This window comes from Humulus lupulus, chromosome 3, assembly GCF_963169125.1.
Source record: "Humulus lupulus chromosome 3, drHumLupu1.1, whole genome shotgun sequence".
In the NCBI taxonomy this organism is placed as follows: Eukaryota; Viridiplantae; Streptophyta; class Magnoliopsida; order Rosales; family Cannabaceae; genus Humulus; species Humulus lupulus.
The window spans coordinates 197,136,063-197,156,190 of NC_084795.1; the positions used below are offsets into that span (position 1 = coordinate 197,136,063).

General features: G+C 38.1%; 1 non-coding gene across 1 annotated transcript; it reads left to right on the forward strand.

Annotated features, from left to right (window-relative positions):
• The first annotated feature begins 1,247 nt into the window (after positions 1-1,247).
• Positions 1,248-1,354, forward strand: LOC133828255 (small nucleolar RNA R71). Its single transcript, XR_009890884.1, has one exon. It is a non-coding gene; the product is annotated as a small nucleolar RNA R71 (small nucleolar RNA).
• The last annotated feature ends 18,774 nt before the right edge of the window (positions 1,355-20,128 follow it).

A 20,128-nucleotide genomic window follows, 5' to 3' on the forward strand; every position in this document is an offset into this window, starting at 1 on the left:
GCATTAGATTCACACTAGCCCCTAAATCACATAAAGTCTTTGTCACCACTAGGCCCCCTATAGAGCATGGAATAGTGAAACTACCAGGATCATTAAGCTTTGGCGGTAATTTCTTTTGCAATATTGCACTGCACTCCTCAGTAAGTGCAATTTTCTCGTATTCTTCCAATTTCCTTTTCTTTGGTAAAATTTACTTCAAGAATTTAAGGTAAGTTGGCATCTGCTCAAGCGCCTCAACAAATGGAATATTTATGTGAAGCTTCTAGAAGACTTCAAAAAATTTAGCAAACTGCTTGTCAAGTGTCTTCTTTTGAAACCTCTAAGGATATGGTATTTTTATATGGTCCTCATAACTCCCTGGTGGCTGCTTCTTCTCAAGATTCTCAGTAACCTTTTCTTCTTCCTTACCCTCTTTCTCAAAATCTTTTTTCGGTGGAAGACTGGACTTCTCAACTGACACGTCAAACTCCTTAGCGCTCCTCAAAGAGATTGAATTGCACTTCTCCTTAGGATTCACCTCAGTATTACTTGGAAAATTTTCTTAAGGCCTACTTTGTAACATATTTTCCAATTGACCCACTTGCATTTTGAGATTTCTGATGGATGATCGAGTTCTAGTCATAAATTGTGCTTGGGAGTTGGTTAGGGTCAATAGTGCAGCTTGTAACTCATTTGGCTTCTCTTAAGGAACTGGTGGCCTAGGTGGTAGTGATGGAGGTTGAGGCATGAGCTGCTGATACTGGGGTTGGAATTGAGGTTGCTAGCCCTGATTATTTCTCCATGAAAAATTGGGGTGATTTCTCCACCCTGGATTAAATGAATTGGTGAAAGGATTCATGGCTTGCCTATTGAAATTACCCATCATGTTGACTTGCTCCATAGGGATGGTGTTATTTAACTTTGCTGTCATACACTGCTCAAATTGGTGAGGACCTCCACAATTATTGCATACAACTTGGACTTGCATGACTTGAGTTGCAATAGAGTTCTGCTGCAACTACTTGGTGAGCGAAACCACTTGGGCAGTGAGAGTGGTAATAGCATCCAACTCATGTATTCAAACTACCTTTTTATTCCTTTCCCATTCACTGGACCACTAATAGTTATTCATGGCCATTTCTTCTAGCAATTCATAAGCCTCATTTTCACTTTTGCTCATGAAAGCACCCCTTGCTACAACATCAATAATGGTGTGAGTAGTACCGCACAAACCATTATACAAATTGTGGACTAACATACACTTCTTCATACCATGATGAGAGCACTTCCTTAACATCTCTTTGAATCTCTCCCATGCATCATACAGTGATTCCCCCTCCATCTGACAGAAATTATTAATTTCTCCCCTTAACTTGGCTGCCTTTGCTGGAGGGAAAAACTTGGAAAGGAACTATTGAGCGAGCTCCTCCCATGTAATTATGGAGTTTGTGTAACGCCCTGGCTACCCCAGAACAGTTACGGTGAACGGTGGACCGAAAATTTGACTCATTGCCTGAGTCCTTTGGTCAAAAACGTGCTCTAGGTGTGATTAACAGGCTAAGGTATAAAACCAATAAAAAAGAAATGAAGATTTTATTACAAACTGCTCTGCAGAGCTAAACAAAACATTTACAAGTGGTTCTCAGTACAAAAAGGTCACTATAGTTGTAAAGTTAATATCCCGCCGACCTAAGCGGCAAAAATAGGGTAAACCCCCTAGTTCCTCTGAGAACTCCTTGGCCGTGGTGGTCAAGCGGCCGCATATGTACACAACACCACATCAGCTCTCCACTCAAGGCTAGGTGAGCTTTTCTTTCCCTTTACCTGCACCACATAGCACCCATGAGCCAAAGCCCAGCAAGAAAACATAACACTTTCATAAACATTATCAAACGATTATCATTATAACCATACTGAGCATAAAGCTTTAAACAAATGAGTGAATATCACATGAGGTCCTGATAAACCACACTGAGTGACTGACAGGCAAGTCACTAATTCAAATGGAAGAGTGGCTGTTAGGTAAGCCACTAGCCTTCAACAGGTTCTGGTAAACCATACTGAGTGACTGACAAGCACGTCACTGTTTCAAATGGGAGAGTGGCTGCTAAGTAAGCCACTAGCCTCCAAGTGCTTATTTCAATCATCGACCCTCGGGGTCGGTCTGGCATTAATGCTCTTTGAGTCATTCAATGCTAATAGATCAAATCTTATTGGCTTGTGTAATACATGCTAAGGCCGTCCTGACTAATGAGTCAGCTCAACGTGATCAGTGCCCAGTACCACTGCCGAACCTGACTAATAAGTCAGTACCATGCACAAGTGAGCAACATATGCTAAGCATTCTATATTCAATCCATGTCCATATTCTCACAATCAACATGCCTCATGAACATCCATGCATGTCACACTTGAGGTGCAGTTTTCTTACCTTTGATTCGAGCTAGAATGAACAAAAGAACGACCCTTGAGAACGGTTTAGCTTTTAGTCCTTTAGCGGTTACCTAAACACAACACATATGGGATACCATCAATAATCAAGATAATCAAGGGCTCTCAAACCATAATCTAGCCTCCAAGAGATCAATCCAAACTAACCCAAATAGCAAGGACACTCCCAAGGCCTAAAACTAGGTTCCCGGGGTCAAAACGAGCAAACGGGGCGAAAACAGGGCAAGGGCTGCGGCCCCCAGTGTTCTCTGAGGCAAGGGCTGCGGCGCCCTCCATCAAGGGCCGCAGCGCCCAGCAAGCACAAATTCCTGACACCTGCTTCATCGAACTAAGGCCGCGGCGCTCAAGAACAGGGCCGCGGCCCCCAACCCTGGGCCATTCCCAAACGCGTTTCTAACACTCCAAAGCCTCCAAAAACACACCTAAACATACCCCAATCATCAAAACAAATTTCCCAAGCTTCCCCATGCATCAAAACCCTCAAAACCCAAGGCTCGAACGAACCGAAAACTCAACAATTCACAAAATCAATTCAAAGCTTAGAAACTCGGAAAAACTCAAAACTTAAACTTCGATTACCTTCAATCGGGTTGTTTTCCGTCGAATCCTTCAGTTAAGAAGCTTCTAATCTTCTCTAGGATCGCTATGCCTCGATCCTCACTCGATTCCGACTCCTAGAACTCAAAATTTCGTCAAAAAGGCTTAAACGGTAAAACGGACTTTGAAAAGGGAGAACGGAAGGTTTTCTTATCGTATGTTCTATCTGATAAGCTACTTCAAACTTAAGTAACCTCAAATAAAACCTAATGCTCGGGGTCCCGAAAACACCCCCGGGGACATTATAGTCAAAACCTCCAAAATTTCACCCTGATCTCAAATATTCCCAATTTATCATCAAATGAACATTTCTATAACCCCAAAATTGACCCCATTATGGTAAAACCGCTAATCCACTAAAAATAACCGTCTCATGTTCAATAGCTAGAATATATCTCCATAATAATGGAATCTCATTCACAAATCAAGTTATGCACCCAAATACACAAATTACCCTCAACGGGCCAAATTACCATCACACCCCTGTAATAGGAGATATGGACTCACATGCATGCATTTCACATCATATCATAATATAATCAACATATACATGCATTTATCAATTAATCACATAATTAAACAAATATGGCCCTCCCGGCCTACTATTCATGCCGTTAAACTCATCGGAGAATTCGGGGCATTACAGTTTGCTTGTAGAGAAACCAATCGACTCTTGGCTCCATCCCTTAGTGAAAACGGGAACAGTCTCAATCTAATGGTTTAACGTCCCAAATTATCTAATAAGGCTTAGGGCCTTGATTAGGGGGCCAGGATGGCAAACTATGGAAAATTATGTGTTTATGTGATATTTATGAGTATCATTGCATGATTATGTCAGTTACATTATTATATGACTTGATATGCATGTTTACATGTATTAAATATGAATGTGGGCCCGTTTCTTAACAGAAGGGTAATTTTCGTAAATTGGCCCGTTATGGGTATATTTAGCATATGTGTGATATATGTGTAAGACCACATTATTGTATGGATATATTTGGGTTACTCGGCACGAGGCAATCCTAGGGAGCAAGCTAGTGGGAAAGTCACAACGAGATTAATACTTGATTTGGGGTGAGTCAAGGGGTATTTTGGGTATTTAACACATTACCGGGATATTGGGTAATGGGAATGATTATTTGATGATATATTGGGGAGTTAGTGAGATTGGGAGGAAATTTTGGGAATTTTGACTATTTTACCCTTAGGGGCATTTTTGGGACCCTAAGCCTTGGGCTTTACTTAAGGTTACTTGGGTTCGAAGTAACCTGACAGAAACATATATACGTTAAAAACATTTTCTCTCTCTCTCTCTCTCTCTCTCTCTCTCGTGCTTCTTTTTACCGTTCGTTGCATTTTTTAAGGAAACTCGAGTTTTAGGACTCGGATTCAAGCAAGGTTAGAGTCGTATCGATTCTTGAAAAGATTAGAAACTTGTTAGCCGGAGGATTTACCAAGAAACAACATAATATGAGGTAATTTAAGTTTTGAATTTTGGAGTTTCCGTTTCCTAAAGTTTCTTAAGTTTTGAATTTGGAGTCTATGTTTTGATGAGTTTTTGAGCTATTTAAAGTTACGTTTTGATGGTTTTGGGCCATTGAGATGATTAGGAACTTTGTTTTTGGGATTTTGATATGTTTGGATAGGTCTATGGAAGGTTTTGAAATGGGAAAAATGGAGTTTTTTGGCTGGGTTCTAGGTCGGGCAGCGACCCTGTTCTTGAGCGCCGTTGCCCAAGCTTGACGAAGAAAAGGACCTGACTGATGGGCACTTAGGGCCGAGGGAACTGATAGGTGCGCCATGGTGCGCGGCGTAGGAAGAAAGGGGGCCGCTGTCTTAGGCAGGTCTCAGTTCAAAAGTTTGGGGCCGCAGCGCTTAAGGGGATTTTTGGCCTTAGATAGGTTTTGAGTGCAGGAACTCAAACCTAAAGGCACAAGATCAATCCTACTACATGGTTTAGTAGGATTTGACGTCCAGAAAGCTAGGACTCAGTCCGAAAGCCTTTATTTACTCATTATTGACAGAATTCTATACTTGGTTGTGACTAGGTTATCGCTAGGGACACAGGTTCAGGATCAGGATCGTGCTCGAGGGTCGTTCTTATTCTACATTATACTTTGACCTGAGGTAAGAAAATTGCACCCATTACGTGATGTACATGAGTAGGGCTTGGCCCGAATGTTGAATAAAGTTTTGATTGGGCGATGACCCCTATAAATGCGCATGATTATGATTATGCCTGTGATTATTGATTAAGCTTGTTGAATGCTTTGTATATTGATACTTGTTATATGATAAATGCCTGCTAGCATTATACACTTGAGAAAAGCATTGAATTATTAGTCAAGGATGACAATAGTACTAAGCGTTGGTCGAAAAGAATTTACTTATGAGTCAAGGGCGGCAATAGTGCGCAGAGCGCTGGTCGATATGATTAGATTAATCAGGAGTGCATCATACGCTTGTTCGACCCAATGGTCTTGGAAAACTAAAGCGCCAGGTACGCTGGGCCAGCTCCAAGGCTGGTTATACAGAGGATAGGGCAATGGGCCTCGGGGTGACTTATTAGCCCCAGATCCTAGGGTGTTGAGCCCTAGTTTGACTTATCAGTCATGTACTTGGGAAACAAGCCCGATATGATTCAGTTAATCATTTATTTAGGTCATTTGGTCCCATATGATGTTGTAGTCATTTATATGAATGGTATGCATGCATGAGTAGGGTTATTACTGCTAGGCATGTTTATTATGATTTAGAAATTTGTTAATCACTGCTTATGAGCATGTTAAAGTTTCTTGCTGGGCCTTGGCTCATGAGTGTTATGTGGTGCAGGTAAAGGGAAAGAAAAGCTAGACCAGCCATGAGTTGGAGAGCTTAGGTGATGATGTGTACATATGCGGCCGCTTGACCACCACGACCAAGGTTTCTCAGAGGAACTAGGGTTAAACCCTATTTTTGTCGCTTAGGTCAGTGGGTTGTAACTTTTGAGTTGTAATGACCATTTTGGAATTGTAAAAAACTTTGTAAACGTTTAATATGGGATCCCATGTACAATTTAATGTTTTAATGAAATATCCATTCCTTTTAATTGAAAATTTAAACCCTAGACCATTAATCACATTTAGATACACTTTAATGGCCTAATGACTCGGTTAGCGAGTTAAGCATTATTTAAAATACACAGTGTAACAGTCTTGGCTAACCATGGGGCTACAACTTGGTATCAGAGTGTGCCAAGGTTAAGGGTTCCTGAAGACAGGTTGTGCATGTACACTCACCATTAAAGACAAGCTCGACTCAGGGTTTGGTAACTATTTATGTGATTATGTGCTTAAGTGCTTAAATAGGATATAAATGCCTTATCTGCATGCCTTATTAGGTAGCATGAGATATAATGATAGGGCCTGGCCCTTGACTGCTGCATGATTTAAAAGGATGTGCTTATTAGCACTGATATGGCTTGTGAATGCCAAAGAACCGCTTATTATTGCTGATATATGGACATGTAGGTCAGGACACGCTCATTAGTGTTTTCAAAGATACATGTACGCCAGAAAATGCTTATTAGCATTGTTAATTGCTATGGATATCAGGAAGTACTTATTAGCACCAGACTTGCATATGAATATGAATCGACATGCTTATTAGCATGACTGTTGAATGTGAATGATTATTTTCTTGATCTTGGACTATGAGGCGGTAAGAGGTTTAGTTATCACTACCTAACTGGACGAATTGATTATTGCAGCAAGGTATAAGCTTGGAAGGATGCTTCCAAGGCAGATTGAATCATCAACTAGCTAGGAAGAACAAGGCCAGAATGATAGACAAGGTCAGGATAATGACTAGGGTCAGACCCCACTGCCAGCTCCTAAGAACTGGCAGCAGATGCTTGCTGATTTGCAAGCCAGGGTATTGAGGCAGGAAGAAGAAATCCACCTGCTGAGACAACAATAGGTTCCTGCAAGGAACATTTTACCAGAGGCACCACCTGTGATGGTGCCAACAGTTGAGTAGCCGCCAAAGGCTAGGAATAAATGGGAACCTCTTTATGAAAGGTTCAAGAAACACCACCCTCTAGTCGTTGAGGGTAGTGCAAATCCGGCCAAGGACGAACAGTGGATGAGCATGGTTACCACTATCCTAGATTTTATGAGGGTGAATGGTAATGAGAGGGTGGCTTGTGCCACATATATGTTTCGGGAGGATGCCCAAATTTGGTGGGAAGTGATATCCCATAATAGAATTATTAATGCCCTGGATTGGGAAGAGTTTCGAACTCTGTTTAATAAAAAGTATTACAATGATGCCATCAGGGTGGCAAAGGCTAAAAAGTTCAGCAGATTACTTTAGGGCAAGACATCAGTGACTGAATATGCCCTAACATTTGATAGAATGGAAAAGTTTGTCAGGGAACTAGTGCCCACTAATGGTACCAGAAGGGAGAGGTTTCTCCAAGGGCTACAACCTATGATAGCCCGGGATGTTTGCATTACCATTGTGCCGGGGGTGACTACCTATGCATAGGTTGTTGACAAAGTGTTCACAGCTGAGAGCACAGAGAACAAAATCAGGCATGAGAACGCGACTAGGAGAGACACTAGAAGGGTGGGACCTCCATTTATGAGTTAAGGTAGGGGTGGGGGCCCCAGTGATCAGAAAAGGAAGGCTCCTGATATCTCTCCAGCTCTAGGCCCTAATAGGAGACCTCGTGGTATTTCAATAGGCCGCCAGGGCGGAAATGAGGGATGGAGGAGTTTTCTTGAGTGTTCCAGATGTAAGAGATGCCATATAGGGGAGTGTCGGGCAAATGCCTGCTTTTTATGTGGGATAGTGGGACACTTAAAGAAAGATTTCCCGAAGGAAAGAAAGGAAGAACCAAGAAAGGTGGACAGCTCGGCCTAGGCTCGAGTGTTTGCATTGACACAGACAGAAGCTGAGGCTTGTCCCTCAGTAGTTACAAGTTAGTTTTTTAGTGCTGGAACCCCTTATACTATTTTGATTGATTCTGGTGCTACACATTCTTTTGTTGCTAGTAGTATTATTGATAGACTGTGTAAACTATGTGATTATTATTCTGTGGGGTTCAAGACCTAATTTCCCATTGAGGAGTTAGTAGTATCCAGAAGATGGGTTAGATCATTGCTAGTGAAAATGGAGGGCAGAGAGTTGTCAGTTGATTTGATAGAGTTGGTTATGTCCGGCTTTGACATGATTTTTGGTATGGACTGGTTAGTGAAGTATGAGGCAACCATAGATTGTAGAAGGAAAATGGTAACCTTTGAGCCTGAAGGTGAGGATCCTTTTGTGTAGGTTGGCACTGTGCATGGACCCTGTGTACCTATGATATTTGCATTGAGGGCTAGAGATCTATTGCAAGGTGGTTTCATAGGATTCTTAGCCAGTATGGTAGATACCATTCAGGTCATGCCAGTGGGACCAAATGAGACCAGATTAATGTGTGAGTTTCTAGATGTGTTTCCAGAGGATATACCAGGGTTTCCACCACACAAAGATTGAATTTGTGATTGAACTGGCACTAGGGATGAAGCCAGTTTCTAGGGTACCTTACAGAATGGTCCCAGCAGAGTTAAAAGAACTAAAGGTACAGTTGCAAGAGCTATTAGACTTGGGTCAGTTTCTCATCATGGGGGGCACCAGTCCTGTTTGTAAAGAAGAAAGATGGTTCTCTAAGGATGTGTATTGATTACAGGGAACTAAACAAGTTGAAAATTAAGAACAAGTATCCTCTGCCAAGGATAGATGATCTGTTCGATCAGTTGCAGGGTAAAATGGTATTCTCAAAGATAGATCTTTGATCTAGTTATCACCAGCTGAGGATCAAGGTGGGAGATATACCGAAGACTGCCTTTCGCACTAGGTATGGGCATTATGAGTTCTTAGTCATGCCCTTTGGGTTGACTAATGCCCCAACTTCTTTTATGGATCTGATGAATAGGGTGTTCAAAGATTACCTAGATCGATTTGTGATCGTCTTCATTGACAATATTCTGGTTTATTATCAGTCAGAGTCTGAACATGAGAAACATCTAAGGTTGGTTCTACAGAGACTGAGGGAACACAGATTGTCTGCAAAGTTCAAGAAGTGTTAGTTCTGGTTACCAGAGGTAACTTTCCTTGGTCATATTGTCAGTAGGGATGGGATCAAGGTGGACCCAACCACGATTAAGGTGGTCAGAGATTGGCTAAGGCCAAGGAATGCCTCAGAGACCAGGAGCTTCCTTGGATTGGCAGGTTACTACATACATTTTGTGGAAGGGTTCTCTAGGATTGCTACTTCATTGACTGAACTGACATGCAAGAATCAGAAGTTTGCATGGTCAGATAAGTGTGAGAACAACTTCCAGGAGTTGAAGCAACGATTAGTCATAGCTCCAGTTCTGAGTCTTCCAACAGATCGGGAGAAGTTTGTGATATACTGTGATGCCTCACATCAAGGTTTGTTTAAGGTATTTTGGAGGAACAACAAGGTCGAGGAAGCAACCTGGGAGCTAGAGTCAGATATGCGGAGTCAGCACCCCGAGTTGTTTAGGTAAAATTTCGAGGACGAAATTTCTGTAAGGAGGGGATAGTTGTAACGTCCCAAATTCCCTAATATGTCTTAGTGCCTGGATTAGGGGGCCAGGAGGGCCATAATTGATTTAATATGTGATTATATGCTTGATTATGTGGGTTATATTATTATATGATTGTGTTTGCATGCATGTGGGTCTGTTTCTTATTAGAAGGGTATTTACGTAATTTTGGCCTATTGAAGGCGTATTTGTATATTTATGTGCATGTATGTGATTTATGGGTAGATCACATTATTATGTTGTTACATTTGAGCTATTCGGCATGAGATATTCCTAGGAAGCAAATTAGCGGTTTGGTCATAATGAGGTCAATTACTGGGCTCGGGGTGAGCCTGGGAGTAATTTGGTGCTTAGTACATTACTGGGAATGAGCAAGTAATGGGATATGGTTTGATAATTATTTGAGGATATTGGGAATGACGAGAATTGTGAGACGTTAATTATGATTTACGGGGTAGGTGGAAATGACAAAGTTTCCCTTGGGTGGCTTTGAGGAAGTAGAATGGCCCTAGGGGCATTTTAGTCATTTTAGGCCATTAGATTTACTTAACCAAGGGTTGGCAGTAGAAGGAACCATAGAAAACAGGGTACTCTCTCTCCTTCTCTCCCGACTACTCATTTTCTTTCTCTCAGTTTGATTTTTGGGGAAGTATTAAAGGATTCAAGCTTGATGATTTGAGGCTTGAGGGTTTAGGATTGAGTTACAGCAATTGAAGGGATTCAATTTATAAATGAGGTAAGGATTCTAGGCCTAAACTTTGAGTTTTCCTCTATTTTTAAGGTTGTTTATAAGCTTGAGGGTTTTAGATTGTGAATTGGGTATTTGGTGGTGTTTTAAGTGTTATGAAGCTTGGGTTTTATTGCTAGATTGGTGGTAATGTTGTGTTGAGGTTTGGTTTTGATATTTGGGTTGTTTGGTTGTGTTTTTGGTTGAGGTTGGGTTGAAGAAAATGCAGGGGAGCTGGGTTTGTGGGGTCAAGTCGCAACCGTGTTCTTGGGTGCCACAACTTGAGTGAACCCGAGAGCCAAGAGGAGGCTCGTCTGGCAGGCGCGCTGCGACCTTCAAGGGCAAGTCACGGCCTGCCCCTGGCACCCATACATGGGGCTGTCTGTCTGGTAGGTGCATCGCGACCTTTGGGGGCAGGTCGCATCCCGTCTGTCTGTTTTTTGGCTAGGCTTGGCTTTACTTGGTTTTAAGGGCGGGTTTTCGAACCTTAAGGCTCAAGATCGAATGTACTACCCATTTTGGTAGAATTTGAGGTCCCAGAGGCTAGGACCTGGTCTAGGAATCTTTTATTACTCATTTTATTGATGGGATTTCATATTTGGTTATGATTAGGTTACTGCTAAGGGCCTAAGATCAGGATCGTGCTCAAGGGTCGTTCTCAACTTATTTTACGCTCAAGTCTGAGGTAAGAAGACTGTATCCATTATGTGTCATGCATGATTATTGATGAGGCATGTTGAGTACTCTATATATGGACATTTGTTGCATTGTGAATGCCTGGTAGCATTGCTTACTTGTGAGTGGCACTGACTTATCAGTTAGAAACGATAATAGTGCTGAGTGCTGGTCATGAAGCTTTGACTTATCCGTTAGGATCGACAATAGTACTGAGCATTGGTTGTATGGTATTGACTTATGAGTCAAGAGCGGCAATAGCGCATTGAACATTGGTCGATATGATTAGATCTAATCAACAGAGCATTATACGCTCGACCGACCCTAAGGTCGAAGAAAACTAAAGCGCTTGGCTAGTTACTAAGAGCTAGGGCTATAAAGGCCCAGGTGACTTGATGATCACATGGCTTAGGGCACAGGACCCCAGGGTGACTTAACAGTCATCTATTTAGGGCATAGGACCCTAGGATGACTTAACAATCATTATTTGATTAGGGCTGCGAGCCCCAGAATGATTTCATGATCATTTATTATACTTGAGTACATGCAGTAATACATTTTCTTGTTGAGCCTTGGCTCACGGGTGCTATGTGGTGCAGGAAAAGGGAAAGAAAAGCATACCCAGCCTTGAGTAGAGAGCTTAGGTGGCGACGTGTACATATGCGGCTGCTTGACCACCACGACCAAGGTGTTTCTCAAGGGAACTAGGGTTTAACCCTATTTTTTCCGCTTAGGTTGGCGGATTGTAACTTTTGAATTGTAATGACCATTTTGGATTGTAAACAATTTTATAAACACTTTTATGGGATCCCATGTACAATTTAACGTTTTAAATAAAATATATCGATTCCTTTTGACCAAGATTTTAAACCTAGCCCATTAATAACACTTAGATGTACGTTTATGGCCTAATGAATCGTTTAGTGAGTTAAGCACTATTTAAAGTACACAGTGCGACGGTCCTGACTACCCAGGGCGTTACACTAGCCATATAATTTATTCTTAACCACTTGGCGTACTCAAACTGATCAATCACTGAAGCATCTATTGGTGGTTCATCGATTGGTTGTATTTTAACAGCCTCCATCAAATTCTCTCTTAATAATAATATATCCATGTCATGTCTCCAAAATACTATATTTTCATCATTAAGTTCAACCAAATAAAAATAATAATATTATCATTTGAAAAAATATCAATGTTTTGGAAAGTAAACATGATGCATGAATGCAACAATTAAAACACATAAATTAATATTTACTTTTCCACGATAAAACTACCCAACAAATAAAGTGTCGCCTTAGGATCAGTCAAGTTAAATTCAGATAACTTATAAGACAATCTTATCTTTATAATTTAAAACTTAAAATAATGTGTAAATATTTTAATCATTATATTTAACCAATCTCAACTGTTGAGACATGATATTGAGTTATGGAAATATGTTGATCATGATGGGTTTGTTTTATGGTGGTTTTAGCTAACATGTGCATAGGCCTAGTTTATTTCTTTTTCTTTTGATTTGTTTTGTTGTTTTGTCGACTGTATGTTTTAGGATTTGTGATATTTAATTAGAATTTGGATAATCATGTCTATGGTTGAGGGAACGGTTATTTGTGTTAAGAACGTGATTATATTGCTTTGATGTTGTATCCTTTATGGTTTCAAAATCTTTGTAAGAACTATGATCTTTCTGGAAGATTAATGTTGGGTCATTGTAGTTTTGAAGAAATGGTGGTGTCTTGTTGTAAGAAAATGTAAACTGAATTATTAGAAACATGTTAGAGGGTTTCTGCCTAGGGTGTTTTAAAAGGATTAGAAGTTGTGTTTGTTTCTTGATTTTTTATTTGTAAAACCATTGGATTATGAGCACATTATATTTTGTGCTATTTTCTTGTTAAGGTGCCATGGGTTTTGGTCATATGTCTTGTTCTAAACTTAGGGTTTCTTTTTATTTTTTTGTTTATTTGCTCACCTATAAGCATGATTATTTGAGGTATTTGATTGTATAAGGGAAACATGATTTAGTTGTGTATGTTGTGTGTTATTTTAGTAGTGTGTTCGACCTAGGCATTGTTTTTTTGTTGTTGTAAATTATTGTTTTAATCATGGTCACATTATTAGTGCATGCTAATTGAATCTTGGGATACATAAAAATGATATAAATGCTAGGTTAATGGGTTAAAATGAATATGAGCATTTTTTTTAATAATTTATGCTTGCTTATTTTATTTTTGTTTAAGGAAATTCATAAATAAATAAGAGAAATAAACCATGTCTTAAATTTTCTATGTTTTTAAAACTAAGACAAAAAAAATGTGATTTTTCACATGTTAATTAAGTTTTTTTTTCTTCAACAAATACATGCAGGAATTTCGTCTAAAATTTGAGAAAAACTACTTTTAAAATGATGTTTAAAAATTGGTTTATTTAAAAAAGAGTAATTAGCAGCAAAACTCCCTCATCTTTACATTCTTATACATTTAACCACCAATTCTTTTTTTTTCGCTAGTGAAACCTCCCAATCCACGGTACTATTAGCAAATCTAAAGTCTCTGTTTGTTGTGGTTGTTTACTGCCAACATGAAGCCACCTGGCCATCTAAACTAATGCCATGTCATAATTTTTTTAATTAAAAAATAAATAAAAATCATTTCAATTTAAAATAGATTAATTAAAATTAAGAAATTACTTAAAAATAATAAAAACACAAAATATATATTAAAAACAAAAAATTAATATTAATTTATAAATCTGAAATAAAATTAAAAGTAAACCCTAAAATTTTCCCTCTTTCTTCCCTGCTTCTTCTTTTTCTTCTTCTTCTTTCCTTCCTCTTTTTCTTCCCCCTTCTTCTTCCAACTTCTCCATTCGCAGCCCTTTGCCCCGACTCGCGCAACCCAACATGACCCAGCCCCAACCCCGACCTTCTTCTTCTTATTCTTCTTCTTCTTCTTCATCTTCTTCTTGCAACTTCTCAACCCCAAAATCAAACCCTGTAAATCAATAGGTGAATATGGTGTCTTCCACCTGAAATACAACAAAAACAAGGGCAGCAACAAAATCACAATCTCAAACTCAAACTCACTCCCCACTAAGATGATTTCTTCCACCTGAAACACAACAAAAACAGGAGCAGCAACGAAGAGCAGTTGCACACTTCAACCGGGGATGGCTTCGCGAGCAGAACCAGAACCGAAGCAAACCAAAAGCAAGAGTTTCCCAGCTGCTCCAAAAACTACATGCAGGCAAAATTTCTTGGTTCCGTCGAAGACCAGATCTGATCGAAGACGAGGCGATCTCATTGCGGTCTACAGCCTCCGTCGAAGTTGAAGATCGAAGGGGCTTGGAGGCTGTTTCCATTCAAGTCAAGATTCGAAGAGGGAGATAGAGAGTGCGAGATGACAGAAAGAAAGAGGGAATGGGTCGGCGACTAGGGCTTCGAGAAGAAGAAGGAGGAAAGAAGAAAGAAGAAGAAAAGAAAAAGAATTAAGAATTAGTTTTTTAATGTATATTTAAGTAATTTTTAAAAAATATTAATCAATCTTTTTTAAATTAAAATAATTTTTTATTTTGAATTAATTTAAATATCTTTATTTATTTTAATTTAAAAAAATTTAAAAATTATGACGTGGCATTAGTTTAGATGGCCAGGTGGCTCTACTTTGGCAGTTAATAGCCACAATAAATGGAGACCTTAGATTTGCTAACCGAACCATGGATTGAGAGGTTTCACCGACGTAAAAAAAAGAATTGGGGGTTAAGTGTATAAGAATGTAAAGAAAATGGGGTTTTGCCACTAATTACTCTTTAAAAAAATGTGAGTAATATTAATCCTTGTACCAATCTCTAGATAATTATAATCTAATATGAATTTTGTGATCTAGAAATGTTATTTTTTAAAAAATTAATATGTCACGTTTTATTATCTATTTTATGTTGCCAAGATAAAAGAGGACTTATATGAAATTAATTAATTATGCCAAATTAATTATTTTATAAGTAACTACAAAGTTTTGTCACATTTTAATTGTTATTAAATAATAAATGTAACATCCCGTGTTTTGAACACATGTTAGTAGCCGATTAGAGCCGGTGAAGAATTATGTGGAATATTATTTTGATAAATGATATTATATGAATTTTTGAGGATTCGTAAATTTTTATAGCCGTTGTGATGATCTGGTAAAGGATCTAGCTTTATGCAAAGAAAGATTGATTTCAGACCAAGGGATAAACCCTAATGGGAGAAAAATCTCGGATTAAATAAAATAGGAAATACTATGGCATAAAAATATTAATTTTGTCTTGCAACTGAGACTTTATAGTCGAGATAATAAGTTTAAGAAAAATTGATTGAGGTTTGAATTCCAATCAACCGGGCTTAAAAATGAGAATTTCTTTGCTCGGGCCTCTAAGGGCATTTTGGTCAATTTGATAAAGTTACCAAAATTTTGTGATATGTGACAAATTTATTTTTGGGTCACATTTAATTTAATTAATTAAGCTTGGAGATATTAAAAACTATAGCTTAAAATTTAAGGGAAATTTAGAGCACAAAACTCCCAAAGAGCCCTTGGATCCCATAAATGTGATGTAAAATAAGCAAGGGCATAAAAGTAAATTCCAAGATAAGAGAGAGAGAGGGGTGGGCAGCAAGGTAGGTCCTAGGGCTCTCAAGAGCTAGGAAACATACCCCAAAGAGAATAAGAAGAGTCTTACCCATTCACAAGCTAAGGGTTTAATCATTGTTTTGTTTTTTCTCAAAACACTTTTCTCTACCATTTTTCCCCCAAAACCAAGGCACCCTCTTCCCCTTCCTTTTTCATTTCTCTAACTCTGAAAAAGAGAAGAAAAAAAATCAGAGGCTTTCTCCCTCTCCATTTCTCTCTCAAGGAAGGACTCCTTTGAAGCTATGGTACCAATCTTAAGCAAGACCAATCTCATGGTAAGTGAAATCCTCTCTTGTGATTCATTCTTCTCCTTCTTCTTCAAACCAAAAACCCTAGGGTTCCTTGTGCATGCATGTGATCTAAAAGTCATGCATGGCCTTGTTCTTGTGTTCTAGGGTTCAAGAGAAGCTTTACTAGTCGGATCTCCAAGTTGAGCACCATTGTGATCAAATAAAGCAAGGTAAGAGGTTTTTGTGAGCTTGCATGTTCTCGTCCCTCATCTAAGTTTCTTTCTACCCTAATCCTTTTCTTAAAAATCTGCATGTGGGACTTGGGGCTCGATTTTGAGAGTTTAGAGCACCAAGGGAAGGTTTTGGAGAGCTAAGGAGCACTTCTCCAAGCTAGGGCTTTGAAAGGTAGAATCTATGGTTGAGTTCTTTATGTTTTGTAGTGATTCTTGTAGATCTGGTTGTATAGGGTATTTCAATAGTTTTTTAGCTTATTTCATGTTTAAGGTTGAGATTTTGTGTGGTATGATGATTTATGCATGCATGTGGTTAGGGTTTATGCTAGAAAGCTTGTTGTTGTTGAGTGTGAGTGAAAATGCATGCTGCCAAAATTTCGTGGTCTGATTTCCAACGAGTCAGATCGCACTCCACTAACTTTTTTTGTGAAAAATATTTGTGTATTTGCATAGTTCATTTTGAGTACTTTATGATAGGCTTTGGAAAATTGTAAAAATGTATTTTTAAACCCAAGCTATGAACGTTTTGGCATTGTGATGTAAATCTGGAAAATTTATGGGCAGCATGCACTGCCCAGATTGTTTTGCAAATTTGGTAGGGTGTTAGTTTAAACATGTATAATGGTCACTGTAAAATTTTAGAGGAAAATGTGTTAAGCTATAAGAGATATTATTTTTCAAAGTTTGCCCTAGAATCTGGACATAAAACTTCTGGGCAGCAAGCACTGCCCAGATTGTTTTAAACATTTTGAGGAGTTTTATTATTTTAAAAATTATGAAATTTTTAAGGAAGCTAATATAGACATATATAAAGATATCTGTAAAAACTCAGAAAGAACTAGGTAACAGTGTAAGAGAAATAAATTGTCAAAGTTACCATAAAATATGGGAAAAAATTTCTGGGCAGCAGGCACTGCCCAGATTGCTTTAAAATTTTGAATGGGTTTTTTCATCCCAAAAATTATAAAATTTTGAACATAATTATTTAAGATGTGTATAAGGTCTCCTGTAAAATTTTAGAGAAAAATGTGTCACGGTTTAAGGGAAATTATTTTTATAACTTTTCCCTAAAAACTTAAAGGTAGCAATTTCGAAACTTAACGAAAAGTGATTTTTGAGAGGTTAATTCTCTTAACCTAAAACAAGTTTTGATGCGAGGCTTTCACCTAGTCCCCCTCCTTATGACACAGAATACGTGAACGATAGTTTATAAGTTTTTGCCAAAAATTCAACTTAGGACAAAAGTTTAAAAAATAGGAGACTTTACCACTTTAAATTAAATAGTGAAAGTAAAGTTTTGGAAATAAGAAGAAATAATCTTTTGCAAAGATAACTAAGGATTTGGAGATTTAACCAATCCCAAATCAGCTTGAGTTAATTTAAAAGTTTATTTTTACAATTTTATAAGTTAAGGGTCCAATTGTCCTTCTTTTCAAAAATAACATAAAAAGAGATCATAGGTTACGGATAAAAATGGTAAAAATGGGAGTTTGGGTTTTGTAGAACCTTTAAGAGAACGGGATAACATTGTCTGATATTATTTGTAAAGGAGAAAATGCGGTATTTTGGTAAATGATAGAAAACGGTAAACTTTCGTAAGAGGACGACAAGTTAGTATTTTTCTAAAGTTATGAGTTGAGTAAAACTCATTTTCCTAAAACCAAAATATGAGTTATCTGATAAGATAGTTCTTTAGTTAAAGAATATTAAGATGCACAGCACGGAGAGCGTGTTGCAGTGAGGTCGATTTTCTCATGTTACTGTAAAGAACGAAACGAAATCTGGCCTTATACACTGTAAGGTGTATAAGAGGCTATAGTATAGAGTCTCTAAGAGAACTTTATTGCTTGTAGCTATCATAGAATGTTAGTTATAAGAGTATGTCATAGTTTAATCCGAGTACACTATATTAATTACAGTAATCGCAAAAAAGGAAAACGAATAGCGATATTAAAGATCCAGTTGGGAGCTAAGGACTCCAAGTAAGTTACCATTTCTCTTTCTTGGCTACAACATGAATATACTAGTGTGTGCTTGTAGTAGTAGATTACACTAGTTTTTTTTGGGTCATTAAGACCAGGGTATGCTTAATAACTACTCTAGCAATGCTTTAGCATTCTGCGGCTAAATGGTAAGTAGGTTCGGGTTGGAGCCAGAACCCTAGCGTGTATAGTCCGTGTTGGAGCCAGGAAAATGGTAAAAATATAGTCCGTGTTGGAGCCAGGACATAAGTTCTAGAGCCGGGTTGAGGCCCGTATCCCTTGCTGATGATTTAATTGCTTAGTCATGATGTGTGTTAAATATATCTTGAATATTCCGAGAATGTTCTGAGTGCAGGATATTACAATATGAGTGATATATTGTATATTCTGGGAATTTTCTGAGTGCGGGTTACTCTGTTATGTGTGAACTTGGTTGTTAGAAATAACCAAAGTTATTGTTTGGATATGGTTATCTATATTGAATGTTTTGGGAATTTTCTAAATGCAGGTTGTCATGATATGTATGAAAATTGGTTGTTAGGCGCAACCAATGTGCTTGATTTTTGTTATGGCTATTATTTGAGAATTGTATGATAGGGTTGGAATTTATCCAATACCCTAATGACCGGTAGCGATAACTACCTTAGGTCAACCCGTTACTGGGTTTAGTATATTTGTGTGCAAGGTTATTCTTAATAAGCGTTTTCGCTTACCTAGTTGTTTCATGTTGTAGGTGAGTGCAAAAGCAAAGTGGAGCAATGAGTGCCGGAGTCTGCTTGTGGATATGTACATGTGGTCTAACTTAGGGAGGTTTTGATGGAACACCATTTTGAAATAAAAAAGCTGGGAGCTTATTATTTCTTTTATGACAATTATTTTGCTATAACTCTGTAAAAGAGTAGTTGTAATTCTGTTTGCTAAACTAAAAGTGTGCGCACACAACCTTTTTTAAAGTTTTTTTATATGGATTTTTGGTACAATAAGTTAAAAGTAAAAAGTTTAAATTTCCGCATGATTTTGTTCTTGTATGTATTTAGGGTCGTTACAATAAATAAAATTATTATTTTAAACAACTAAAGCTAAATAATTATTTTAGTAAATTAAATTTTTGTAATGAAATTCATGAATGGTAATCATGTAATTTAAGGGAATAAAATAGTAGTAACCAAGTTGGTAAAAATATTTTATGCTTGCTGAATTTTTATGTAAGTAGCAACGAAATAAAGGAATAGAATTTACCAACTTCAAATCAAGTTTTAAAAATCGTCCCACGTATGCATGTTACATGCAAGCTAAGTTTTACGTTCAAATATACGCCATTTGATTAAGTGCATGATTCTTGTTTTTCAAACATTAAGGATTCACTATTGGACTTAAGACTATTCGCGTATGATTTTATGTGAAATTATTAAATGTTTATAGTGTAGTGCAATATGTGCTGTGTGTGCATGGTCCATGCACACGTGGGGTATATATATATGGCATGTGTAATCCTATATGATTTTAAGACGAACGTGTAATTGTGATTCTAGGCTCATTGTGAAGTATCCTGCAATTTATTTTTGCTTGGACTTGAGGTAAGGAAGTTAGCTAGAATTTTCTATGAATTATGTTATAAAAAGAATGAGCTAATATGTTGTAAGAGCTAATATGTTGTAAGAGCTATGTGTTATGAAAAGTGTGCATTACTATGTTATGATATGAGTTGTCGTATATCTGCTTGTATGTTGTATGAAAAGCAGTAGGTTGTTAATGTGCTGAACCTGACACAACAAAGGAATTACTTAGGATATGACGTAACTCATAGGGTGGACGCGCTGAGGTTATTCGAGGACGAGAGTTCATGTTTACCTCATAAAGGAGGTTTTACCGATTTATGCTTTTACTGGTTAACTATGATGTGACATGGACAATAGGGATGCCATGACCACATGATGTATGATTATGAAGTACTATGATTATGATATGAATATGATATGAGTATG